Here is a 25,016-nt window from a genome sequence, read left to right on the forward strand (position 1 = left end):
TTTGAGCTCCTGCCGCCCAGTTGTCCCCGCGAATAAACATTATATATTGTTATGTCTAGCCCTTTTGGTGATGTGACCCGTTTGGCCATAATGTCGGGGCTATCAATTATTAGCTCGTCCACCCTTATCCCCTCAGTTTGTCTCACCCAACAAGTCAACCCACCAACTGGTCTACCCCTCGGGCCCCTAGTAGCTGCTTTAAAAAAATTAAATAGCCTAGATGAAAAACTCCCTCTACAGACCATGTCTCCTGGAAAGCCCACATATCAGTAGACTCCATATATGACGTCCAATCTGTGGACGTTATTTTTGTTTCTAATCCCGCTATATTCCATGAGGATAGAGTCATGCATGGCTTCGGGGGACTAGACCCTCCTCTCTATTCCCATCAGTTGATAAATGCTGGCCTATACTAGGCGTTCTTAAGAGGGATTGGGCAATTAATTTAATGGGAATATCCTGCAGTTCACTACCCATGCTGATGCTCCTTGAGCCAACTATCGGTGTTACACCTGGAGGAACACTCACTACCCAATGGATTGCCAAGACTATTTGCTTGGTTCCCATCAACCAGCTTTTTACCCCCACTGCCTACAGACCATGATATGGGGTCCCTCCCTCTCAGTCAGTCAATATCTTCGAGGGTTGATAGTATTTCAAACCGATTATTAGTTTGTACCGGGTAATCAAACTGATTGTAAACATCATTAGAGGCCCTCACTTTCTTGTATCGAAGCATCTTCCATGGATTGTAAAAAAAAAACCTAGGGGAAGTAGTCTAATTTCATCTGCAGCAGGGGGGTGGTGTCCAGCCATCTCTAGAATATATTGAACCAAGGAGGGTGACCTAAAGCTCAGTACCACACAGTCGCCAGCCATGGAATTATGTGCGTGACCTACCCAGTGAATTCGTCGCACCATTTTGAACTCGTCAAATAATTGGTGCCTAATACCTGTCTTTTTACTCACTAAATGGAGCGCCTTGTTTTTGAGCGTTAACCAGTGCTCTCGGGTACCCAAAGGGAGTGGGGGCACATTGGCTATGACGACCGTATAGGGCGTGGCTTCTGGGGGGGGGAGGTGGAGTCTGGGTAGCATGTTAGAATCCCCTTCTATACCCTGCTCAACCTGTCTCCTTCTGGCCCCTTCATCCCCACTTTGCTGCACCAGCGTTATGGGGGCACCATTGGTTGTACTAGAGATAGGGAGGCAGGCTGGACTTACCACCCGTTGTACCAAACCAGGACCTGTTTGTGCATTTACCAGATTTCCAAGCTGCAAACTAGGTAGAACCCCAGAAGTGTTACACTGGACCCCCCCAATGGCACAGGTGGTAGATTGGGCGGTGTTCCCTTGGTTACTACCGGACAGGCATTGCTTGATCTTATTGAGCCTTTCATCGACTGAGTCTAGTCTCTTAAATATTGAATCAATGAGGGCTGCTATTTGTTCTCTTATTAATGAGCATAGTTCCTCTGGATTGAGCTGAAGGTTGGTGCAAGTCACCTGCTTGGGTTGGGACGATATTTTGATTGGTGATGGGTTAGCGACGGGGTTAACATCCGAATTATTAACACTCGGCTTCCCAAAAGCATGTACCCTTCTGGGTTACTTAATGGCAGCCAGTGGTTTTTGTTTAACTGCACTTTGACCTTTCCTTTTTTTAGTAGGTGGTTCAGCCCCTGGTCCCCCCCATAGCTTTCTTCCTCCTGGTCACTACCATAGCAGGGCTCTGTATACTACACTGAACATGCATGGTACCCATTGTGGGGGTCAGAGACATCTCAAGTGTCAAACAAGGAGGAGTTGTGTCACATGCTGGTTCTATTTCGTTACTTGACAGTGGTTGGGGAATCTGGGCACATGGCAGAGAGCCTCCCCATAATGGTGCAGGTTCCAATGAGAGCCTTCTCTCAGTTGCCTGGATCTCATGTATTAATACAGATTCAGCTCTACTTAGGAAAGCATCTAGAGTGCCCACCACGCTATCCCCAACCTTTCTTTTGCTCATGTTTAAAGAGCCTCAGTGCCACACGATTAACAAGAACCAGACTAGCTTACAAGTATTTAATACAAGAAATAGATATTATGCTTACAGTTCACCGCAATTCGTGTCAATACCGTGGCCCGGCCGGCCTCCGATGGGCGCCCACCCTTTGGGGGGTGGTGAGTGAGTGAGTGAGTGAGTGAGTGAGTGAGTGTGTGTGTGTGCGCACACACACATATAGGTACGAGAATCGAATTGGAAAACTGTGTCTCGAAGGCATGGACCTATCTAGTAAGACTCAATCCATGGAGATTAAATAGGTCAAAGATTTTCAAGCAAGATGTTCATGGCACTCTGAGTAATACCAAACTCTAAACCCACAAAAAGAAATATTGAGAACATAGAGAAAACTCCTAAATAGACCAAACATAACACATTTCACTAAAAGCTACAGAGTGACTGCAAACATTTAGACTGTATGCTTTTATTTTAACTAGTTACTGCTTCAAACAATTTCTCTCCTTCACAATTTGCTAGCCTATAATAATTCTGTTTTCCAATTACTTTGCTTACTCAGCATAGAAGGATTAACGAAATAATGTATATGCAGCACTGTTTTTTCTACTGTTTAAAAAGCAACAATGTGTTCTTTGTTTCTGCTTTCTATGTCTCTCTCCACCCCAAAGCATCATGCTAGGCTGGACATTGATTTTTGATTTTAAAATATTTATAGAGCGCAACATTCACCTGGCGGTTTCTTGGCGCTGTGAAGGGAGGGTACCAGAGGAAAAAGATGACAACCACAAACTCAAGAAAGTGGAAGCAGTTTTACAGAGAGAAAGCCTGTTTAAAAAGAAAAGTTTTAAGGTCTTTCCGGAAGGGAAGATAATGCGTGGCCGATCATAGATGGTCGGGGAGAGAGTTCCAGAAGGTGGGTGCCAAGGTAGAAAAATTGGCCCCTCCCCACTTTTTGCACTTATAGCGAGGGACCAGCAGGAGTGACTGACGACGAGCGCAGCTCTCTGGTGGGGGTGTACTCCCTGATCAAGGAGGAGATGAAGGCGGGAGCCGAGCCCCGTCGTGCCTGGAAGACCATACAACCTACTTTAAATAGGGCTCGCTCCCTGACAGGCAGCCAGTGAAGCGCCTTCAATAAAGGGGTTGAGTGGTGGGAACGTGATAGGCCATAAACTAATCGAGCCGCCTGGTTTTGGACCAGCTGGAGTTTCCGCAGACTGTACGCCGGAATGCCGTTGTAGAGGGCATTCGCGTAGTCCAGCCGGTGTATCACCAAGGCGGACATGATCAGCTTAAGTGCCAGGGGAGAAAAAAAGCGGGAGACAGTGCGGATAGTACGAAGGGTGAGGAAGCAGGAAGAAACAACAGAACTAATCTGTGAGTGAAGGGTGAGATGATTATTAAGTTTGACACCTAAAGTCTTAACTGAGGAAGAAGGAGTGGGGGGGGCCAAAAGAAAAAGGCCAAAACAAAGAGTTCCTGGGACTGGAACAACCACCCGTGAGAACCAGCTCGGTCTTGTCAGGGTTCAGCTTCAGGTGGTTGAAGTTCATCCAGTCCCTGATAAAAATCATAACAGACTGGAAATTGGAAATAGAATGAGAAGAAGAAGATAGATTAAAGATGAGCTGGAGGTCATCCGCATAGTTATACATGGTGACCTCCAGCTGCTGGAGAGCAAAAATCAAAGGATAGATATAGAGGTTAAACAGAAGAGGGGAAAGAGAAGAACCCTGGGGAACACCACACGTGACCCTCAAGGGGGCGGCCGAGAAGTCCCCCATCCGAACCGCCTGGGTGCGGTCCCTCAGGAAGGAGGAAAGCCAGACCAGGGCCGAGCCCCCGACTCCCGCCGCTCCGACACGTGACAGCAAGATGGAATGGTCCACCGTGTCGAAAGCGGCGGAGAGATCGAGGAGCACCAAGGCCTGATGTTGGTTTTGGTCCATGCCCTCCCTGAGGTTATCCAGGACCGACACCACTACGGACTCGGTAGAGTGTCTAGGCGGGAAGCCTGCCTGACGGGATGCTAGGCCCCCATTCTCCTCAACAAAGGAGCTGAGTACCGCGGTTACGTGGCGCTCTAGCACCTTACCCAAATAGGGCAACAGTGAGATGGGGCAGTAATTGGCAGGGGCAGAAGGATCAGCCCCGGGCTTCTTAAGGATAGGCACTATGGTGGCGGATTTGAGAGCTGGAATCACGACCCCCTGGGCAAGGGAACTGTTCAAAAGTGAAAGAGGGGGCTGGGTGCAAACAGAGTAAATCTGTCTGAGAATGCGAGCCGGGCAGATGTCAGCCGGAGAGCCTGACTTAACTTTGGGGAGTATAGCCAGGAACGCATCTTCAGTAAGAGGAGGAATCGAGGTGAGAAAAGACTGGGCAGTCGGGGGAAGGGGATCAACAAAGGAAGGGGAGGGAGGGGGATATTAGATTTAATATTACTAATTTTATTCAAAAAATAAAAATTCAGGGAGTCACATAAAAACTGGGTGGGAGGGGGTTTAAGGGTAGCCCTGTCCGAAAAAGCCAGGTCGTGGACAGAGGCGAAAATCTGCCTGGGTTTATTCTCCGCAGCCAAAATTTTTGCGGAGAAATAAGCTGTTTTTGCACCAAGTATAGCTCTCTTGTACTCTCCCAAAAGGGTGGTATATTGGATTTTCAGTATGGGACAGTAGTCCCTTCTCCACTTCCTCTCAGACCTCCGAAGGGTCAGCTTTTTCTCCTTTAAATCCTCACTGAACCACCGGTTGGCCTCATTGGGACGTCAGACCGATATCCGCAGTAGGGGAGCTACCGAATCGCAACCTCCGGCGAGCCAGATGTTAATGGAGGCGGCTTGAGATGATGAAGACAAGCCAGCCAGGTTGGGCGAGGAATTCAGGAGGGAGGATGATAGTGACGGGAGATCAACACGACTCCAATTGCGTGCCCAGATGTTTTTGGCAAGCGGGACTTTTCCTACAGGGCTAAGGTGAAGGGAAAAGGTCATTAGGAAGTGATCCGACTAAGGACAAGGGGAGACAGACAGCGATAAAACAGAACAGTTGAGGGACCAGACCTGGTCCAACACGTGTCCGTGAATATGCGTGGGGACTTGCACATGAGAGACAAAGTTCAAGGCCTGAAGTGATTCTGAGAACTGTTTAGAGGAAGTACACTCATGGGGATCAGTAGGCCAATAATTAAAGTCCCCTAACACAAGGACCGAGGCATGGTTGACCACCAGGGTGGCCAAGAGGTCCTGGAGGGCTGGCAGAAACAAGGGCGAAAACTGAGGTGGACGATACATCAATAAGCAAGTGAGCGGGGGGAAAAAGTGGGTGAGCGAATAACAAGATAATCAGTGGACACGATGGGGGATGAGGGAAGAAGTTGAAAATTTAATTCTGACCGGGCAATGAGAGCCACACCGCCCCCTAACTTGCCAGCCGGGCGGTCTGCGCGGAGGGCAACATAGGAGGGGGGGGGAGAGCAGCAAGGAGGGAGGGCAGGGAAGACTCGCAAAACCAAGTCTCGGTTAAAAATAACATGTCGGGCTTATGTGTATCAAGTAAAACAAACAGCTCCTGATAGTGCCTAACCGCCGACCTAGTATTAAGTAAGATAATAGATAGAGGGCGGGGTGATGGTGAGCTAGAGTCGCTTGACAACTGAATCGTGCGGTGCAGGGGGGGGGAGGAGAAAGGGGGACTGTGGAGTAGGCAGGGGAACACAGACCGAGGGAGGCAATGTAGTTGATGGTAGAGTCAGCCAACGGCCAGCGCCCCTGAATAGCCGATAATTCCTCAGAAGAATATGTGATGAATTGGGCATAAGGACGCGCCCCCAGCCCCGTCTGGCCGCGGACGGGCGCAGACGTTCTTACCTTAGGCGCACCTTCGGCGCGCCACCGGCGCGCCCGCTGCGCCCGTCCGCTGCGCTCCCGGAAGCACATTGCTTTTTATGTGCTTTCCCACCCGAACACTGGACCGCTAACTCCGGCCAGGCTCGTGGGACACCCCACCCCAAGATGGCGGCTAGCCCTCCCCTCTTGGCCCTGAGGCCGGCTGTAATCCACGAGGGAGGGCAGTGGAGGCGCGGGGAAGTGGCGGCACCCTGCACAACAAAAAACGGGTTAGTGCAGACAAGGTAGTGCAATTTAAATATTAAAATGCAGTGGCGAATATTTATATAACACACTCCCAAAGCGCAGCTTACAACTTGCTCTTGGTACCGGGAACCTCCAAGCAAACCCCAGGCGCTGCCACCAGCCTGAGAATTCGCCATTCGCACATTGAAAGAAGGAGAGGCGTCTGGCTTGAATGGTTTGTTGCTGATGGTGTATGTTTAAGTAGCACTGTACTAAGCAGCACTGCCTACAAAGAATGCCTGATGCACCTATGTTACTGGGTTGTACGGCTAATGCAATACACACCGTCTATCTTACTATGAAGTACAGCTAACGCAATACACACAGCCTATGTTACTATGGTATATGGCTAATGCAATACATGCAACCTATGTAACTAGGGCGTATGGTTAAGGCAATACGAACTTTCTATTTTACTATTGTGTACGGCTAACGCAATACACATTCTATGTTACTATTGTGTACGGCTAACGCAATACATGCAACCTATGTTACTAGGGCGTACAGATAACGCAATACACATTGTTTATCTTACTATGACATACGGCAAATGCACTACACACAGCCTATGTTACTAGGGCTTACAGCTAATGCAATACACACCATCTATGTTACTCGGGCATACACCTAATGTAACACACCTCGTCTAAGTTTCCATGGCGTACGGCTAATGCAATACACACCATCTCATCTATGTTACTAGGGCATAGCCTAATCTAACACACACCGTCTATGTTACCATGGCGTACGGCTAATGCAATACACACCGTCTATGTTACTATTGCGTACAGCTAATGCAATAAACCCAACCTATGTTACTAGGACATATACCTAATGCAATACACACAACCTATGTTACTAAGGCATACGCCAAATGCAATACCCACCATCTATCTTTTGGTGTAATGGCTAACGCAATACCACACAACCTATGATACAAGGGCGTTTGGCTGATGCAATACAGACCTTGCCTGCTTGATGTGATAAAGCACCCGTTTGAAGCAGTTTTGATTTTAGCCAGAGGGCTAGAACCCACAGAACATGTGTTCGTGTATCTTTCTGTTCAAATATAAGTCCCATTGTATACATGGGAAGCATATATTAAAGGCTGCTTGAATCTAGCTTCCTACAGCCTTTTTTTTTTATTTCAAAAGTTTTTATTAGAAAAATATTATATACAGTACAGATATAGTGAAGGCAATAGTGGTATCGTTATACGCCGCAGAGGTTACAGTAGGCATATCGTTGATATGATTGGTCACTTGTAAATTAGATAGACAATCACGACCTTTGCCGTTTGCTGCCGTTGGTGGACTTATGTATTGCCCTCAAAGCGAAGAGAAGAAAGTAGAAAATGAAAGACAGGGAGAGGGGACAGGAAGGGTAGCGCGATAGTTAGCAGCCATACAGTTTGCGAAGGGGGGCGGTTGGGTATGGGGGTACTGGGACATGTGGCCAGCCCAAGGTGGTTTGTGCGAGCCCATGAAGTTGTCCAAGGCGTGCCACATCTCGTCTTTTGGGGTGGGGTTGGGTGAGTATTTTAATGTTATGTTGTGCGCCCCTCTTAGGAAGGTGATCCAATTGAACCAACTTTTGAAAGATGCCTTCCCTGTGTCTTTCCAGTTAGTTAGGATAGTTTTAACAGCCGCTGTGAGCAGGAGGTCAATCAGTTGGCTGTTGTTTTCTGACTGCACTTCTGGGGGCATGAAGGCGTGACTACCCCTAGGAAGTCTGGTTGTAGTGAGTACCCCATTATGCGGTTTATGAACTCTCTTATTTTCCCCCAGAATGTCTTGACTTTAGGGCAGTAAAAGATAAGGTGTGCTAAGTCTCCTTTTTGTTTGTGGCCTACAGCCTTTAACAGTAGGAACATCGCAGCTAGTTAAGTCTATCTGAGGTATTTTCATTCGGTAGCTTATTGGAGGTGCATTCATTAAATTGCTCCTTGAAAAGCTTTACCTGGTATCTAAAACTTTTTATACCCAATTATCAGCACATGTGCTATCAAGATTGTGACTTTCATCCTTTAGTTGGATAGTTTAAGATGATTTTTGATATTTAGCTGTAAATTACCTTATTTAAAGATACTGAAACCCAGTTTATTTTCATCCCTGGAAGGATGCTGGCATGTCTCTGGTGTTCCGCTCTTGTGGAGAACAGATGCTGCAGTCAGAGGGGCTGCGATCAGTGGTGCAGTCGGTGCAGTGGCACCGGAGCCCAGAGGGGTGGAGGGTCCATTCTTCCCTGCAACAGCTGCAGTTTAATAAACAAGCGATCTTGTGCGAGCTGCGTGCCATCACAAGGAATACAGTGGACAAAAAGGAGACAGATAACAGAATCGAGAAAATGGATAGAATAGAATAGATAGGGACAGAGGGTAGTGGACAGATAATGAAGAGTGGAGTGATGCAAGGAACAAGAGAAAGATGAGGGTGTTCAAATGGAAGGAACAGATGGAAATATGCACGTGTGAATTGAAAGGCTCAGGGCAGAATGGAGATATACAAGCAAAAATAGAGGAGATGGTAAGGGAAAGCAAGTAAAAAGCACTGGACGCCTGGAGATATAAATGAGAAAAGGAGACAAGGGAGGGAATATTGAGATGCCAGTGAGAATAAGGAGAAAGAAAGGAGAGCAAGTGAAAAGGTGGGGCGATATGGGTAGTAGGAAAAGGAGAAGAGGGTTTAGAGGTACAGGGGAGGGAGGAGAGGAGTGGAGAGGGGCGAGTAAGTGGAGGTGCTTTGAGAAGATGCCGGGTGAAAAAGGGAAGAGAACAGAGTAGAGAGAAATGACAGAATAAAAGGATAGAGGCAAGAATAGTAAAAGAAGAGCAGAGTGATACAGAGGAGAGTGGATATACAAGAAGAGATGTAGACATACATAGAGGGTTGTAAGAAGGGATTGGGAGTTAAGAGATACACTGAAGTGGAGGGCAGTAAATGGTATAAAGCATCTGGAACTTGAAGGATTAGGGGGCATATTACCAAGGGTGGCGATAGGCAATTATCGCCGGTTTAGCGGCCGTTTTCAAACGCTAAGCGGCGATAATTCTATCGCTCTATTAGCAAGCTGTCGCTAACTGATGTTAGCGACAGCTTTTAGGCGATAGCGAGCGGTTTGGGGCCCGCTTTGCATGTCAGCGATATTTATCGCTAATGACATGCAAAGTGGGCGTACCCAACCTGTTAGCGACTGAAAGCAGTCGATAACGTCGCTATCCCCGATTAGCAAGGCAGGCGATGGAAATATTCCCGCTATTGCCAAAAACCAACGCCAGTTTTTAGCCATGTTATCCAGTGGGAGGTGGATAACATGGCTAAGAGCATTTTGTTGCTAATGCGTGAATATCGCTGTATTCTCAGCGATATTCACCCATTTCGCCGCTATCGCTGGATATTTTAGCACAATGGAGAAAAACGTTGCTAATAGCATGTTTTCTCTGCTAACATATCCAGCGATAAAAAAATCGTCTCTAAGCCTATAGCGATAATTATCGCTACTTGTTGGTAATATGCCCCACAGTGTCAGGATGTGCCAGCCGCGCCAAAAACAGCAATGCCACTAACCTTAGTACCACCAGCGGGGATGATGGAGTGAAGAGAAGTTCCCCTAATCCCCTGAGCGCAACCCCACACAGAGTAGAGATACACTACTATGCAAGGAAGTAACCCGGGGAATAGGAAAAGGGATGCAATAATAAACTCTGCTGCGGAGCTGGTCCTTCTTATACCTTAAGTCTGGTCTAGGGCTCGGTATAGCTTCAGAACAGAAGTCACCCCAATACACATAAGCTGCAGATAAAGGAACAAAAGAGGGGTATGAGAAGTACTCAGGGATTCATTCGCACCTAACAACAGGATGCAAGTATAAACAGATACTCACTAGATGATAAACAGCAACATTCCAGAGAAACTCCAAGAAATGATAATCCCAGCAAGACCACACAACTCCAGATACTGATAGTCCAAATGTCGGAGAAACTCGGCGTCCTTCTAACTCCTGAAGCAAACAGGCAGACACACCTGAATGCAGAGCGGGAAACAACGATGACAAATAAAGCAAGAACCGGCTGGAAAAACTCCTGGGAAAGCTGGGTTTCAAAAAAGCAGTTTCCGTTGTGGTGTAAAAACATCAATGGAAAAAATCCAGGGAACAGCACGAAATAGAACTCCAGCGGGGAATACCATCCGCTACACAAACGCTGAGCAGGTAAGATTGTCAAGCCCCGACCCCAGAAAGGGGAGGGGCTATATAGGAGTGGAAATCCAGTTGTCGCCTTCTCCATCTGCCAGTATTGCGTCCCAGGGGATTCTGGGACATGTAGTTTGCCTGGCGCCATCTACCAACAGACCTGGTAACATGTATGCAGGGAAAAAGAGCCCTAATTGTAGGTGCAGGGGAAACCCATCTTTCCTGGCCTACGCTGGAGAATCGCGACATACAGAGAACAACTGACGAGTGATGCAGGAGAGAAGAAAAGTGAAGGACTAGATACAGAGCAAACTGGAAAAATCAGTCATACGCGGAATGTAGGGAAGGGTAGGGTAGGGGAAACAGAATGGATACGGAGGACAGAAAGTAAAGGACCAGAGAGATGCAGAAAAAAAGGAAGACAGGGAACGGTCGGGAATATAACCATCAGTGGAGAATGGGGAGGTAAGAGGAAGTGGAGAGAAATAAGCAGAGTGTGGCAAGGGAAGGCAGAAAGGTAGTGTGATCCAGAACACAGGGTATATAGGGAGTGCCTGGAAATGTTCATAGAATGATGCAGGGGAGTGAAGAAGTACAGAGGAGGAGCAGCAGAGCTATAATTCATGTAAAATGTGCGGTAGCACTTGTGCCCCGGGGATTGAGGAGCTCATTGCACACACATTTTAGCTGCTTTTAATACCTAACCTCTGGGACAGGGGGGGGGGGCATTTTCTCTACTTGTATTAGGGCCAATTGCTCACTGCCTTCCTGTAGGTGGAAGCCTCAAGCTCCCAATGAAATACGCCCACAGGCAGGAAAGAATACTACTTCAGTGGAAAAGTATTCTGAATGGGCTGTATTCCTTTCAAATTACCCACATGTTCGGTGGGTATGTACATTTAAAACAAGCATTGACAAAGCCTATAAGTCCTGCATTGGTCGCCTACCTTTTGATAATTCTTGTTTAGTTTTGTCATATTTTTTGCAAAACTTTATTGTTTCATAATATGCCGGGCCCTCATCACTGTAAAACATTTAATTTCCAACAGGCAAGAAAGATTTTTTTCGGTCTAAAAAAAAACACATATTTCCATAGTACTCCCTGGCCAAATATTACCATAGTACTCCCTGGCACTCAAGGGAACTACTTTGTGTGTGGATGAGTTCCTTGTAAAAGGGCTGCATGCCGTCAGCCAGTGGCTGAAGAACTGATACATTGCCCCTTAATGCATACTGGAGTGGGTGGAAGAAAAATGCGAATGATACCAACCATAAACAAATGGATGAAGTCTGGCTGGAATTCCTGTAAGTAACTATATTATACGCATTATTTTAGTAAAATCAAAAGGTCTTGAATAAGTCAGAGCTAAAAAAAAGTCAATCAGTCTGGCATTGGCTTCAAGCCTCTTGCAAGAAAGAAAGAAAGAAAGAAAAAAATGAAGCAAAAAGAAGCAAGAAGGCAAAAAATATAGAAAGAAACCAAGTCAGGGAAGAAAGAGGAAGGACAGTAAGAATGAACAAGCATTGGCATAGCCAATAGGTCTCGCCTTTGGGACGTTATAAGTGTTTAGCCATGCAACACTTGATGTTGCACCAAGGATATTGTGCTGCATAACAAAATACTTATAAGGTCCCAAAAGGGAGACCTATTGGCTATGCCAATGCTTGTTTATACAGTGACAGCACAATGGCCATAGGTATATATGCTAACATGCCCACTACGTACCTTTTAAAATTATTATATGTCACTGAGCCACCTCATTACCACGGTCCAGCTGCAGAAGACTTGTGTGCGAGAGAGGGTGTTATGCCAAGTGATGGTGTGAGTCAGACGGTGTGAGACAGTGTATATTAAGGCGTGTTAGAGAGTGGTAAAGTGTGTGCTTACACATCCTATCAGTCCGAGAATCTGGCCGGGACGCATGCAAATAACAGGATTCCATAGGTATGAAGAGGACCTTGGCAAAGAAGAACAATTATTAACCGTTCGCCAAAAAAAGCACAAGACGGTGCAAAGTATATGGGCATAACAAAAAGCAAAGCTCCTCATATTTAGTGGGCATCCATGAGGATTCTGAGTGGCTAGTATATAAACTCCTCGTGATGCAAGAGGAGAAAAAAGGTAAATATTGTTCGTAGAGAAGGGGGAATCTTAATCGGAAATATAGTCTCATCCTCGCTAAAATCTGTACGGAATACCTCCATCTTTCTGGCTTTCAGAAAGCTTCCTAAAACCTGGCTTTTTACTCTCCCTCTGTAGGTCCTTTCTTTGATCCTTCTTAGCATTGCAGATAGCACCAAGACGCCCTAGGACAAACGTCGCGCTTTAGAAATTAAAATCAAATCTTAAGGAGTAGCATTCTACATGCCCACAAAGCACTTCAGAGTCTGTTCTGGGGTATTAAGTGCTGTATAAATACCAATTACATGCAGTGAGTTCATATTCCAGTTTAGAGGGAGGGAAACTGTTAATTGCTAAGACCAGAAAAACAAACTGAGCCAATTTGCAATTTCTTCAATCCAAAAACTTGCTTCACTCCTTTAACTGAAGCCTGAAGAAACTGAGAACTGACAAAATATTGAATGATTGGTGTGCTGGGGTGTAACGTACAAAAAGCATGCAAGAGTTAACTAGAAAATAAAGTTATCAGGCAGATACTGAAATCATCATTTTAGGTAGACAACTGTTTGCAGTAACAATTTTGAATTTGTTTTTTCTACCAGTTTAAAGCACTACTAGACCCTGAGCATTACTACAAGTTTAAACATCTTAAATGCACGGTTGTTGTGTTATCTGGTGTTGTACACTGTATATTTAGCCTGGCTGTCCAAATAAGCAAGCGCAGGCTCGCTTTGAAGTTGGCAAGATGAGGCAAGATCTGAAGATTTCTTCAAATCAGCTTGTTACCAAAGCTTGCTGTATCTTTTTTTTCAAGGCCTTCTCAAAGTGCCCTACCAGGCACCCGCTCGTGTACTCCATTTACTGCACTGAGAAAAGTTGTTTAAATGTTGTGCAAAAATTAATAGAATTTAACTTTACATGCTCCCACTGATCAGCCAGGGGGGCGCTGGGTGCACTTAAATGGCAAACTGCACTGGGAATATTTTTGATGCTCGTCACCTATTGCTGCATTAAGAGTTTTTCCAGTGATTGTTTTCTTTCATAGTATTGTTTTACAGTTCACTATAATGAAAAAGTCATACAGAACGGAAAAGTTCACTTCAAGCTACAACAAATGATGGAAAAAGCGTCAAACTGCAAGGTTTTCTACATCTTTCTGGCACTAGGTAATAAAACCATATGGTCGAACTACACGGATTCATATGCCTGCCAGATTGATGCCAATTACGTACAGAGGCATTTCTATTGTTTTTCCTTCTATGGATAAATAAATAATAATTGAAAAGTTGAAAAATATGTACAAGTAAACCATTTATTAAGGCACTTTTTCCCTCAAGGATGTTTAAAAACCAAGTCAAGATAACCGAATAATCTGCAGGAGTTCAACACAGATTAAACATTAGCTGATAAAACTAAAGCCTGTTGGGTAATTTACACGGCTTGTCAGGATTACTACTACTGCTGAGAGACAGATCTCGCAGGAGAAAGTACTTTTATCGCCTACAACCTCGGAACATGAAAGGATTTCTAAGAAACGGCTCACTGCATGGACCCACGGTGAGCACAAAGGTGAAACAAACGCGCGCCTCGCGTGTCAGCAGGGGAGGGGGCCTGTGCGATTCCCTTGCGAGAGCGTGCAACCATATGGCGCCACCATATGGTGCCGCACGCTTCTGCAAGGAAATCACCAGACATGCACGCGTTGCAATTGCAAGCAATGCAACGCGTGCACGTTTTTGCCCCCAAAGCTGTGCCGATGGCATTAGGTCTCTCTCCTATGCAGCGCATGCACGCTACGTAGGCGAGACCTAAAAATGGCAGTAATGAAAAAAGGCAAGAAAGAAAGAACAAAAGAAAGAAATGTAGAAGGAGAAAAAGAAAAAAGTAAAAAGAGGATAACTTAATCCAGAACAGTTTCAATGGACACATTCTGGTATGAAATGAAATAGCAGCAATCAATAAAACAAAACATTCAGAAAGGAATTTACAACACCATTGGCTGAAGATGTGATCTTATAAAAATGGAATGTGCATCAGGCTTTAAACATAAAGGCAACAAAAAAATAACTATACAGTAGAAAACAAAAACACTGGCACTGAAGGGAACTAGCTTCAGTAGCAGCCGGTATTTTCTTCGAGTGGAGGGGCGGGTGGGTGGGTGGGTGGGGGGTGAGGGGGCTAAGGGGTTATGAAGGGAGGGGGACAAAATAAGAATTTTTTTTTTTTTAACTTACCTTCAGCTGTCTGCGTCCCGTGTCGCACTCCTCTGCTCCTCTTCAGGAAGGCACAGGCTCCCAGCCTGCCCTGCGGCCAATCCTGAAATTGCTCTCACATGAGTACTGCTTCAGGATTGGTCTGAGCGCTCTCAATTAGCACTCCAGGACAGACTGGGAGTCTGTGCCTACTCTCTCCAACCCCAGCAATGCAGCTAGGGTTGGAGAGAGCTTCACTGTCCATGACGGTTTGGCTGGCCTGATACGGCCGGTCAACCCATTGCGCGTAGTGAAGGGAGTGCACTACCACTCCAGTCAGTGCTGTCACACCCCTAGCCCCACCCCCAACACTTGGTAGGAAATGAGAAATAAAACAAGTGGTGTTTTATTTTTCCTTTCCTGCTATTTTTGCAAAGGGGTGTGACGCCGCTGACTAGCTTCTGAACAGATGTGCTCTTTGTGAGTGAGCAAAATGAAGTTACTCAAGGTGAAGCTAACCAGTGGCTTAAGGAGGCTGACCTACCGCCCCATGCTATATGTTGTAGTGTGCGGAAACAAAATGTGAATGACACACCAACCAACAACAGACCAATGGAGAAAGAGAGGTGGCTGAAAGCCCATATATGTACTTATATTATACATATTTTAGTAAAATAAAAAGGCGTGGCTAACACCAGATCTACAAATGTGAGTATTCAAACCAGCTGAAAGCCAAAGTGATGCATGCATCGTAAGCTTGAGAGGCAGCTAAGTGAGGATGTGCTTCTAATGTGTGTTATCGTGAAACAATGGGAAGCCAATGTTGAGAGTGGTTTACAGGGATGAGAGAGGTTTAACAGGGGCTGTAATGAAAACTTCCTCACTAAAGTCAAGATGCTGACTGGTGCACCACTCACCGCTGGATACTTCTCAACAGAACGTGAAGAAGTCAAATAACTTTCACTTCATTCTGCAGGAGGGACGTTGTTAATGTGCATGTGAAATCCCAGAATCCCCTATGCAGTAGACTGCAAAAAGTAGCAAATGATAAACATCTCTGCGGAATGGAGCTTTGCCTTCTAGCCTGAGCTCTATAAATCCCAGAACACGCGTTTGTGTCTCTCTGTTTGTGATATGTTTCCTTTTAAACTCACTGTAACCAATATGAAGTACTTCTTTGAAAGGTTGCTTGAATCGAAAGTTTCTTCCCAGCCTTTAACAGTAGAAAGGTTACAACAAGCTAGGTTTCAAGTGAGGTTTGTGGACTTGAACTATAGTTCTCATTCGCACTTGTGGTATAATATTTTTTTAAACTAAAATGTCATGATGGGTGCTCATGTTTAAGATCTTTGTGCCATTTAGCTGTAAATAACAGTACAGACACTTTTTAGGTCTCGGTGGTCGTGGGCTGCGCACATGCGCAGTCTCGCCAGCGAGATTTGATGATTTTGAGGAGCTTTCACTAACGGGCTTTAAGCCCCGCCCCTCTTTCCCATTGGCCGGCGTCACCGTTTATGCTAAACGGTGGCCAGCCATTGGGAAAGAGCTTTCTGTTACATGGACTTTTCTCTTTTACAGACGGCCCATTTGGATGGGCTAGTCTGCCTTCCATCTGCTGCAAAAGGTTTCTTATCTTAATGGGGCCATGTGTTTCAAACACATGGCCCCATAAAGACAAGAAATCGGCGGACCGTGCATGTTCTGCTGCTGGTCTGCCGTAGCGGTCTTACTGGACTGATGCCAGTGTCTTGGATCATGGACCTCAAACACCTTGTATATTGTTTTAATACCTTTAGAAATAGCTTTATGTACAATATTACAACCGAAGGTGTGATGAGTGGTGTCGTTTGCAGAAGCTGTTCTCCTGCCAGCACGGTTTTAGTCCTACCCCTTAACATAAAATGATGCTCCAGAGACGTTACAGGACAGGGTTTTCGTGTAATGGGTAAGAAGACCTCAGAGCAGGACGTGTGTGTCTACAGTAACAAACGTCTGGCTGTTGTAAAGCATTTACTAAAATGAAATAAATGATTAAAAAGCCAGAGGTTAAAACGAATGTCCCCGGGCTCCTGTAGAACTTAGAAATAAATACAAATTGAGGGAGCGAGGCGAAGGGCGGTAATTCTCTTTGGGTGTGTAGGCAGGAGCCGTGTTTCGGAGGCTTCGAGAGCAGACATCATGCATTGCCACGGGCTGTTGGGGCCATGTTCTGCTTGAACTCTGTCCCCGGTGCTGCGGAGACATGCTATGGTCCCCTAATTTCTCCTTATCGAATATGCGTATCCATCTGACCGCGAACGGGCTGCTGCGTGGCCTTTGCTTCCCAGCTGGGTACTGGAAGAGCACAGTGGTGTTCCAGGCAGGTCGGTGCTTTTTATACCCCTCAGCGGGGTTTTTAATAACACAGGAGACATCTTGTGCCATTCTGTGCCCAGGAGGAGGCTGCAGTGCTAGTCCAGCGGGGAGGATACGCTGCTTGCAATGCTGTGGTGGCGAAGCCACGTGTATGTAGCGCGAGCTCCGATGTGTTGCCCATGTTCCGGGCTTTATGTTGATTTGTGCATGCATGTAAGCTGCTATGGCAGCCGTGAGCCCTGTTTACATTTATGTCCGTGTGGAATGCAGAATGGTGGCCGCTTGTTACCCACTCCACACGGATTAGGCGTTATAAGCAAGCATTAAATCCTCTGCAAATGGGATTCAGGGGAGGTCATTTTAACACAGTGCCCTAGTGCTTAATATAATTTTCTGCCCCTTATTCCTCCCCAGGGCTAAACATGGGCATATCTTGCATGTCTGTTATCTGCTATTGCACATCACAGCTCCAGTGCAGCGACACAGTATCCTGATATTGAATTTGACCAATTATTCCATCGCAACGAATGAACATTTCTGTAAACAAAAGTGCACATAGTTGCTTCCACTGGTGGCCTAGCTCAGTTCAGGTTCCAGTCGATTGTTAGTATTATGTTTGTGAATAATGTGCAAGGTTTCCTTTTGATTGCGTTCCGTAAAGCATTGACCTGGAGCCTGGGTGGTATGCAAGCATGCAGATCTCAGCATCCAGGGTGGCGTTGGAGCAGCGCTATTTCTGCTCCTGTGATGCCGCCGGCATCATTTCCTCTCACTCTGCTGATGTAACATGGACTGGGCCTGACCATGGTAGGAAGACGAGACCGTCCGAGGAGACGCTCTCAATCCAATCTGACTATATTAACAGAATCGCAGTGTACCTCTTTAGGAAATCTTTAGCTTGGCTTTCGAATAATTAAATGGAGTGGAGGTTTTGAGTTTGTATTAAAATAAATAAACCTTTCACTATGCGCATGTTGGATAGCTGTGCTTTCATAGAGAGATTAATTCAGCGCAGGAAAGTACTATATAAAAGAATAGATTAATAGGTAAATTAAAATCTGGCATGAATGTGTCCTAGGACCCACATTGGATCCTGATTGAAGGCACTGTAAATGCTCTTTATATGCAGGCAGATTTGTGCTTGGGAATTGTAAATGCACCGAGAATGTTTGCGTTTCAGTGTCAATTTATTGTCTGGTGTCGATTTATTGACTAGATGTGTTTGTTTGGGCCAGGTTTTCTGTTTTTTCACAGTGCATATGTTTGTAGTGTATTTGGACCATGATGAATCAGTCAGTGGAGTTTGTGTAACGCATATTTTAAACGCATTATTTGCATTTACAGAGCTTGGGGGTTGTTGTCTTGTAGGCTCATCAGCAGCAAATGGCATGGAACAGACTAAAGCTGCAGGGGCTGTCTTAACATGGTTTTTGAGGCGCATGGTCTTCATTTTACTCAGTAATTTAATCAAGCCAGACCAATGTGTTTAGAAGAAGAAGAGAAGAGACTTCACATGTGGACTCATTTTTAGAATTTACGAGAACTTGATGATGTCACTTATAAGAATCCTAGCCGCTGAGCTGATAACGATGAAGCTTGGTTTTGGTGACATTTACCCACAACCACCTGGGAGCCATCTGCTGTTGAATGATGGATTCAAGCCCGAATGGGCTAGCAAGAAAAATTCTCTGAACGGATATTAAAAGTGACCCTGCCTGGCTCACGGCCAGGGTCTTCTCAACGGGGTCGGCTCCCCCTTCCTCTCAGCGGCGGCAGGTTTAGTTAAACTGGTATGTTGATATCGGGAGTTTGCATTGGCTCAACATCCTGTGATTGTGGGCAAATCACTTAATCTCCCAGTTCCTAGGAAAAACAAGCATTAAAAATACAATAGGTCTCGCCTTTCATTAAGTTAAAGCCATTTGCTTTGCTATACAATACCATTAGCAATGCAAAGGGCTTTAACTTAATCAAAGGTGAGACCCATTGCATTTTCAATGCTTGTTATTTTGTCATTGACGAGGATTTTGCAGGCAGAAGTTCCCAAACTCCCATTGTAATACATGCTCAGGCCAGAAAATGAAAATTGCTTCAATGGAAAATGATTTACTACAATGGAGGCAGAGAATCCTCTGCCTGCACTTTTTTGTTTAAATGTTATCATCATTGTTTTTATTATTCCAATAATGCAATGCGGAATGGGTCAGGGGAACAGCAAAGTAGCCACCCACCATATACAGTCAGCATTGTGCCTAAGAGGAGCTACTTTCTTCCTCACCAAAGCAAACATCCTATCAGAAGAAAATATACATCTGGAAAATTCTGTGGGCGGATCCAAACTAGCCGTCCACCACCACAAGATACAAACACACTTCTGGGTTCAAAAATGGCAAAACCTCTGGAGCCATGCTTCTTCATGCTTCAAAAACAATTAAACAACTATAAGTAACCTATGGCAGCTGCAATTGTTACTAGCGGGGGTCAAAATTGAAGTTAAAGCTACAGGTTGACCCGTAAGGTTATTTCTGGATGGCTTCTGTGTATGTGTGAAGAACATTGAAGCAACATCCATTCCCAGCTCAAAGGCCGAGCTTCTGAGATTTGCTTCCTATTCCTACATTCTTGCTATGAACTGTAAGGAGACCCAGCTTCTATGTTCTCACCACCAGAACTTGAATTTACTTTCCACTCATTTGAGGGATGGAAAATCTCATGTCAAAGATAAGAAGCCCTTTAAGATATTCCAGTTTATTCATCTGTGAGTGGCTACGCACAGTATCTCGAAATGCGACATGACCAGTGTCAACTAGAGCCTAAAAAGTGTTCTCTCAAGAAAACATATTTTGAAAAACGCTTATCTCACCATCCATTCCCGAGGGTGCCATGTATTTGTGTCTACCTTTTCTGGTCAATATAGTAGGGATAACCTCCATTTTAATAAATATTACTGGTTTAACTGAGCGTCACGGAGTAGATAATTGACTCCTGTCTATATTCTTATCCTAGCTGAAAAGAATTTATGGAGCTGGAAGGATCAGGCAAAAAACAACTTCCTTTGATATTAAGGGAACTTTCCTAAATAATTAATAAGCTCTGGAACAATGATTACGCTCTAAAGCTCCATTAGTTGCCTCTCCAGGTCTGGATTAATTAGTCATTATTCCTAGCATCCCACAATTTAGCACAAGAATGGACCCTTGTCATATGTAGACCGAGAGGGAGAGAGCGCCAGACATAGGAACGGGGAATCGTCGAATATCTCAACATATAATGTGGAGACTGACACATGTTACATGTGAGTGGTTTATTCAGACCTCGATTCAACTTTGCTTTCTGGTGCTCTGTGTTTTTGCAAGTCTAGACATACCAGAATGTAAAGAAGGATGAGTGTGTTGATGAGCTACTATATAATGGGCAAATCTATACTAATATAATAAAGAGAGAACCCAAACCTTTTAGGCGGGTAATCTCAGGAACCACAGCACCAATCACAACACCCAATACAGCGTTGGAAAGGGCAGTTGCAGCAGAAGGACATAGGCTATGCAGACGCCCACCATATACATTTAAAAGGTAGAAGAACCGTGCCAGCAAAGTAGTCCCTTGTGGGCGTGTCTGCGTTGTGCTGTGGGCGTGTGCTGGGGGGCGTGACAAACGCTGGGGGCGTGTGGTACGTTCCGCCCTTCATGCCATGTTTCATATCGTGTGCTAATCCCACCCTGCTCCATTTAAATACCCCTTCACCCATAATCATAACCCACCCTTACACCTTAAAATACACCAACACCCTTAAACACTAACCCATCTTAACCCTATAAATATACCCTGTACCCCAAAACCCAAACCTATCCCTAAACCCTAAAAATACCCCTGTACCCCAAAACTCAAACCTAGCCCTGAACCCTAAAAATACCACTGTACCCCAAAACCACCCCTGTACCCTAAAATACCCCTGTACCCCAAAACCCAAACCTACCCCTGAACCCTAAAAATACCTCTGTACCTCAAAACCCAAACCTAGCCCTAAACCCTAAAAATAACCCTGTACCCCAAAACCCAAACCTACCCCTGAACCCTAAAATACCCATGTACCCCAAACCCCAAACCTAGCCCTGAACCCTAAAAATACCCCTGTACCCCAAATCCCAAACCTAGCCCTGAACCCTTAAAATACCCCTGTACCCCAAAACCCAAACCTACCCCTGAACCCTTAAAATACCACTATACCCCAAAACCTAAACCTAGCCCTGAACCCTAAAAATACCCCTGTACCCCAAAACCAATACCTATCCCTAAACCCTAAAACTACCCCTGTACCCCATAACCCAAAACTATATCTGAACCCTTAAAATACCCAAACTCCCCAAAACATATACCTCAGAACCCCAAAACATATACCCCTATACCCATACTTACCTTATCCAAACATTTAAAAAAACATGCTTTTACCATTCATGCATTTACAACGAATTTCGTTGTAAATGTATGCGTGGTAAAAGCATATAAAATGTAATGCCATGCGTTATAATGGCATTGCGGAGTCATGGTAATTTCGTAATGAAAGTATGCGGAGTGATGGTATGCGGAAAGAAAGTTGCGGAATAATGGGTGTTTACCCTCCCCCGGTAAGTACATTGGTGGCACGGCGGCCCACATCTCCAGCAACATACTCATATTTTTTCACCACCCATTTTAAAAATGCACAGGTCTCTCTCATTGATGGCCAACACCGACATACACTTTTAGACACACCTCCCGCCACAAGTTCTAGAATTGCGAACTTTAGAGCTGGGGAGCTACGTTCGAATCTCGGCATAAGCTCAACACCCTGTGATTCCAGGCAAATCGCTTTGTCTCCCCGTGCCTACCACAAATGAACGTGTTCTTCTGTAATGTAAATTGTGCTCATGCCATGTTGTCGAGTTTGCGCTATATAATATTGCAAGGAAAAATAAAGTAGGGAAACTCGAGTTCACACACTACTGAACGTGCACTCTTAAGTGCATCAGCAGTGCACTGTGAATCGGAGCGTTTCACAGGCCTGTCACAGATAAGAAATGCTATCAAAACGAAATCCTACAAAACAATATACTACTGGCCGGCAGCAATTCATACCCGGACAACGTCGGGACGGGCTGCTAGTTTAGTATGTAAAGAGAAACTCTACATTAGGAATGGGCAGCAGGCTCATGGGTGGGAGATGCTGTGCAACTGAGCTTTTATAATGAGGTGGTAGGAAGGGGTGGCAAACAAAGTGGTTAAGGATGTTAGGCATGAAAGAATCTGTGCTGAAAATATTTTATGGGTCCTTTCCATGTAGCAAGTTAAAAGGCAACTGCATGCGTTGCGGTGGCAAAAATGAGCTTACAATCTTAGGAAATCTGGTAGTTGCATTAAATGCTTACCTTTTAATTCCCTCACTCAACTTATATACATACCTGGGTACAGGTGAATTCAAGGTGAGCTCTAAATATGTTTTAAAGTTGTTAAAATCATAATAAGCGTTAATCTGGACCCGGATAGTCTTAGCCTACTAACTCTTGAATATTCGCAAGGCTTTCAATGAAAAGAAAATACAAATCTGAGAGTTTCAAGGATTTCATAATCTAAACTACACTTTCACTGGTGCTACTATGGTCTTCAACCCTTGATTTGCAAAATCTCAGCACCACCGGAAGATTTGCAGAAGAGGAACATAGTTCTCACATTGAGGCACGTAACGACACCCACTTGATCAAAATTGCAGGGGTCATTCCATGCAGAGCTTTAAAAACTGAACAATAGGTTTTTTAGTTGACTATGCTGTTTTACTAGTAACCAGTTAAGTTGTTTGGGAGGGCTAGGGTGTGTGTTGTTACAAGGGGCCTTAAACCCCAGCCTAGCCACTGCAATTTGTTTTGGAATCATTAGTGAATCCAAACAAATTTCCGAACCATTTATCATGGGAAGGAAACAGGGAGAGCTTAGCGCTGGGAACATTCAAACAGAGAGACCAATTTTCCAACATTATAAGTGGAAGACAACTATAGTGTTTCAATAATGTTATATTTTTCCCATAAACAAGTTCTCTTTTCTACCTCCACCATTTTTGTATTTACTTTTCTATTAGAAAGTCCCAATTCCTAATATGATGTTTAAGAAGCAATGTAAAAATGTTAAAGGCCATGATTACATTTATTTCTTTAGTCATCTACTGCAGTGTGCAAGTAATTAGGAATCTCCAGCAGATACAAATCTGACAAATGTACTTGTGCAAATCAAGAAACATCAGCTTAAAAAGCAATCTTTTTTCCCCATCTGCTTTTCTGAAAGTTATCCCATGTTCTTATCTCTGACCAACCTGCATTCCTTACAATCTCGCTGTTTGAGGTATAGATTCTGCATAGAAATCAACTAGCATTGGCCGTAGAGAGTAGGATTTTTGAATCCTCCATTTTATTTCAATTGAAGTAGTTAGTTCTTTATGCACTACTACTGCTAGATTGTCACTTGGGTACATTATCTTGATTGTATCGTAATTCTTATAGTGACATCCAAACTTTTCTATTAATTCTTATAGGAATAACCACTTGGCATGGTTGAATGTCTTCTTCTCACCTTCCGTGGTTTCAACGAGCTGGAATCCAGTCTTTCTTGTAATTGTTACTAGCAATACTTACATCAGGTGTTTGTGCCAGTTTCTGTGCATGTATTATTTCAGAATAGCAGCCGTTTGTGCTACCCCTTCTATGATAGGCAGGTGCATAGATGCAGGTTTAGAACCATTGCGGTGGCATTCCCTCACTAGAGTGGGGACGTTGCCTCACACAAATGATGGAACCCTTCTGCCTCAGACCTGACCCACATCGCATTAGTGAATGATACATTCAGCAAAAAGGCTCAAGAAAGTGTTCCTGTGAGGTTACTCATATTAAGTGCATCAGGTGTGGTGGGACAAGCAGGGTTCCAAGGACACCCCAGAAATCCAAAAGAAGGGGCCATAGCCATTGAACTTTCCCACTTTTGGGAAGGGTTATTTTGCCCATATCCGCAGTCACAAACACAGACAGGAACAGACACGGTGCCACCGTTTGTTGCATGATTTCGGCTCCCTTCACATGGTCACCCGGCGAGGAGCCAGAATCACATGGTGGCAGGCAAGGCGGGCTGGGAACTACTGCAGAGAGTGGATTTCCAGCTCCTTTTTCGAGGCTGCAAGCGGGTGATGTCCACCCCCACATCACCAGCAGCCTCAACAACCTTTTGTTCTCATTTTTTGCTGGAAGAAGGAGGTCGATGGGGCAGGGGCAGAAAGCCCTCTCAGGAGATTTTCGTTATAAAGCCTCGCCCCCTCCAAGGCCACGCCCCTCCTCACAAAGCCGATTTTGTTCTAAAGTTGGAAGGTCTGCAGGAAGTGCACACAGACATTCGCCAACAATGCTGCAGGGCCTGAACTGCAAGTATCTATGCAGGGGCAACTTGTGTCCCAGCCTGTGAGTGGTGGCCCAAAGGACCCCATGTGGAAGAAGGGCATCCTATGGATAGACCGGCACATTGAGTGACCATCTCAGGCCAATTGCCATAGTGCAAATATCGGCCCACTCACCAGCCCGCTCCCAGCAACATGCATGTCGCAGAAATAAGCAGACAAGACAACTTATTGTTGGAGAAAAGTAGCTGCAGGTTTATTAGCATATACACATGCCAACAAGGTGGGTTATCTTACAGACGATCCAAAGGCAAGCCGCCCCTCGCGACCTACCACCTGATGGGCCAATTTGCAACGTGGCCATAGCCAATCGTTGCTTAGCGGTTATGGTGAGGAGATAGCCCCTCCCAATTCCGGTGAACCATTGGTCCACCCTCTTGCTCACGCCCCCCCCCCTACGAGGGGCGGAGCGTTCAAGCGACCCCCCGTTGTACTGGTTTCCAACCGCCCGTAGAATAGCGGGGCGCCGTCGCACCCCCAGGGTCCACCGCACAGACTTCCTGGGGATATTAGGCCTCAGCATCCTTTGTGCTCCTGAAGAGGGTACTCCC

The 25,016-nt window shown here is 45.2% G+C and overlaps 1 protein-coding gene across 3 annotated transcripts in view; it reads right to left on the reverse strand.

Annotated features, from left to right (window-relative positions):
- The window catches only part of LOC144753099 (lysophosphatidic acid receptor 6-like), a 126,713-nt gene extending 116,368 nt beyond the window's left edge, over nt 1–10,345 (reverse strand). The window contains exons 1-2 of one of the 3 annotated variants that reach the window (XM_078640888.1): nt 10,020–10,345; nt 9,868–9,928 (exon numbers count right to left, since the gene is read on the reverse strand). The gene's annotated coding sequence lies outside the window, so the exon portion shown is untranslated. Of the gene's footprint in view, nt 1–9,703; nt 9,929–10,019 lie in introns of all 3 variants that reach the window. The other 2 variants (XM_078640886.1, XM_078640887.1) reach the window with 2 other exon arrangements.
- Nucleotides 10,346–25,016: the final 14,671 nt, after the last annotated feature.

This window comes from Lissotriton helveticus, chromosome 5_1, assembly GCF_964261635.1.
Source record: "Lissotriton helveticus chromosome 5_1, aLisHel1.1, whole genome shotgun sequence".
Taxonomy (NCBI): domain Eukaryota; kingdom Metazoa; phylum Chordata; class Amphibia; order Caudata; family Salamandridae; genus Lissotriton; species Lissotriton helveticus.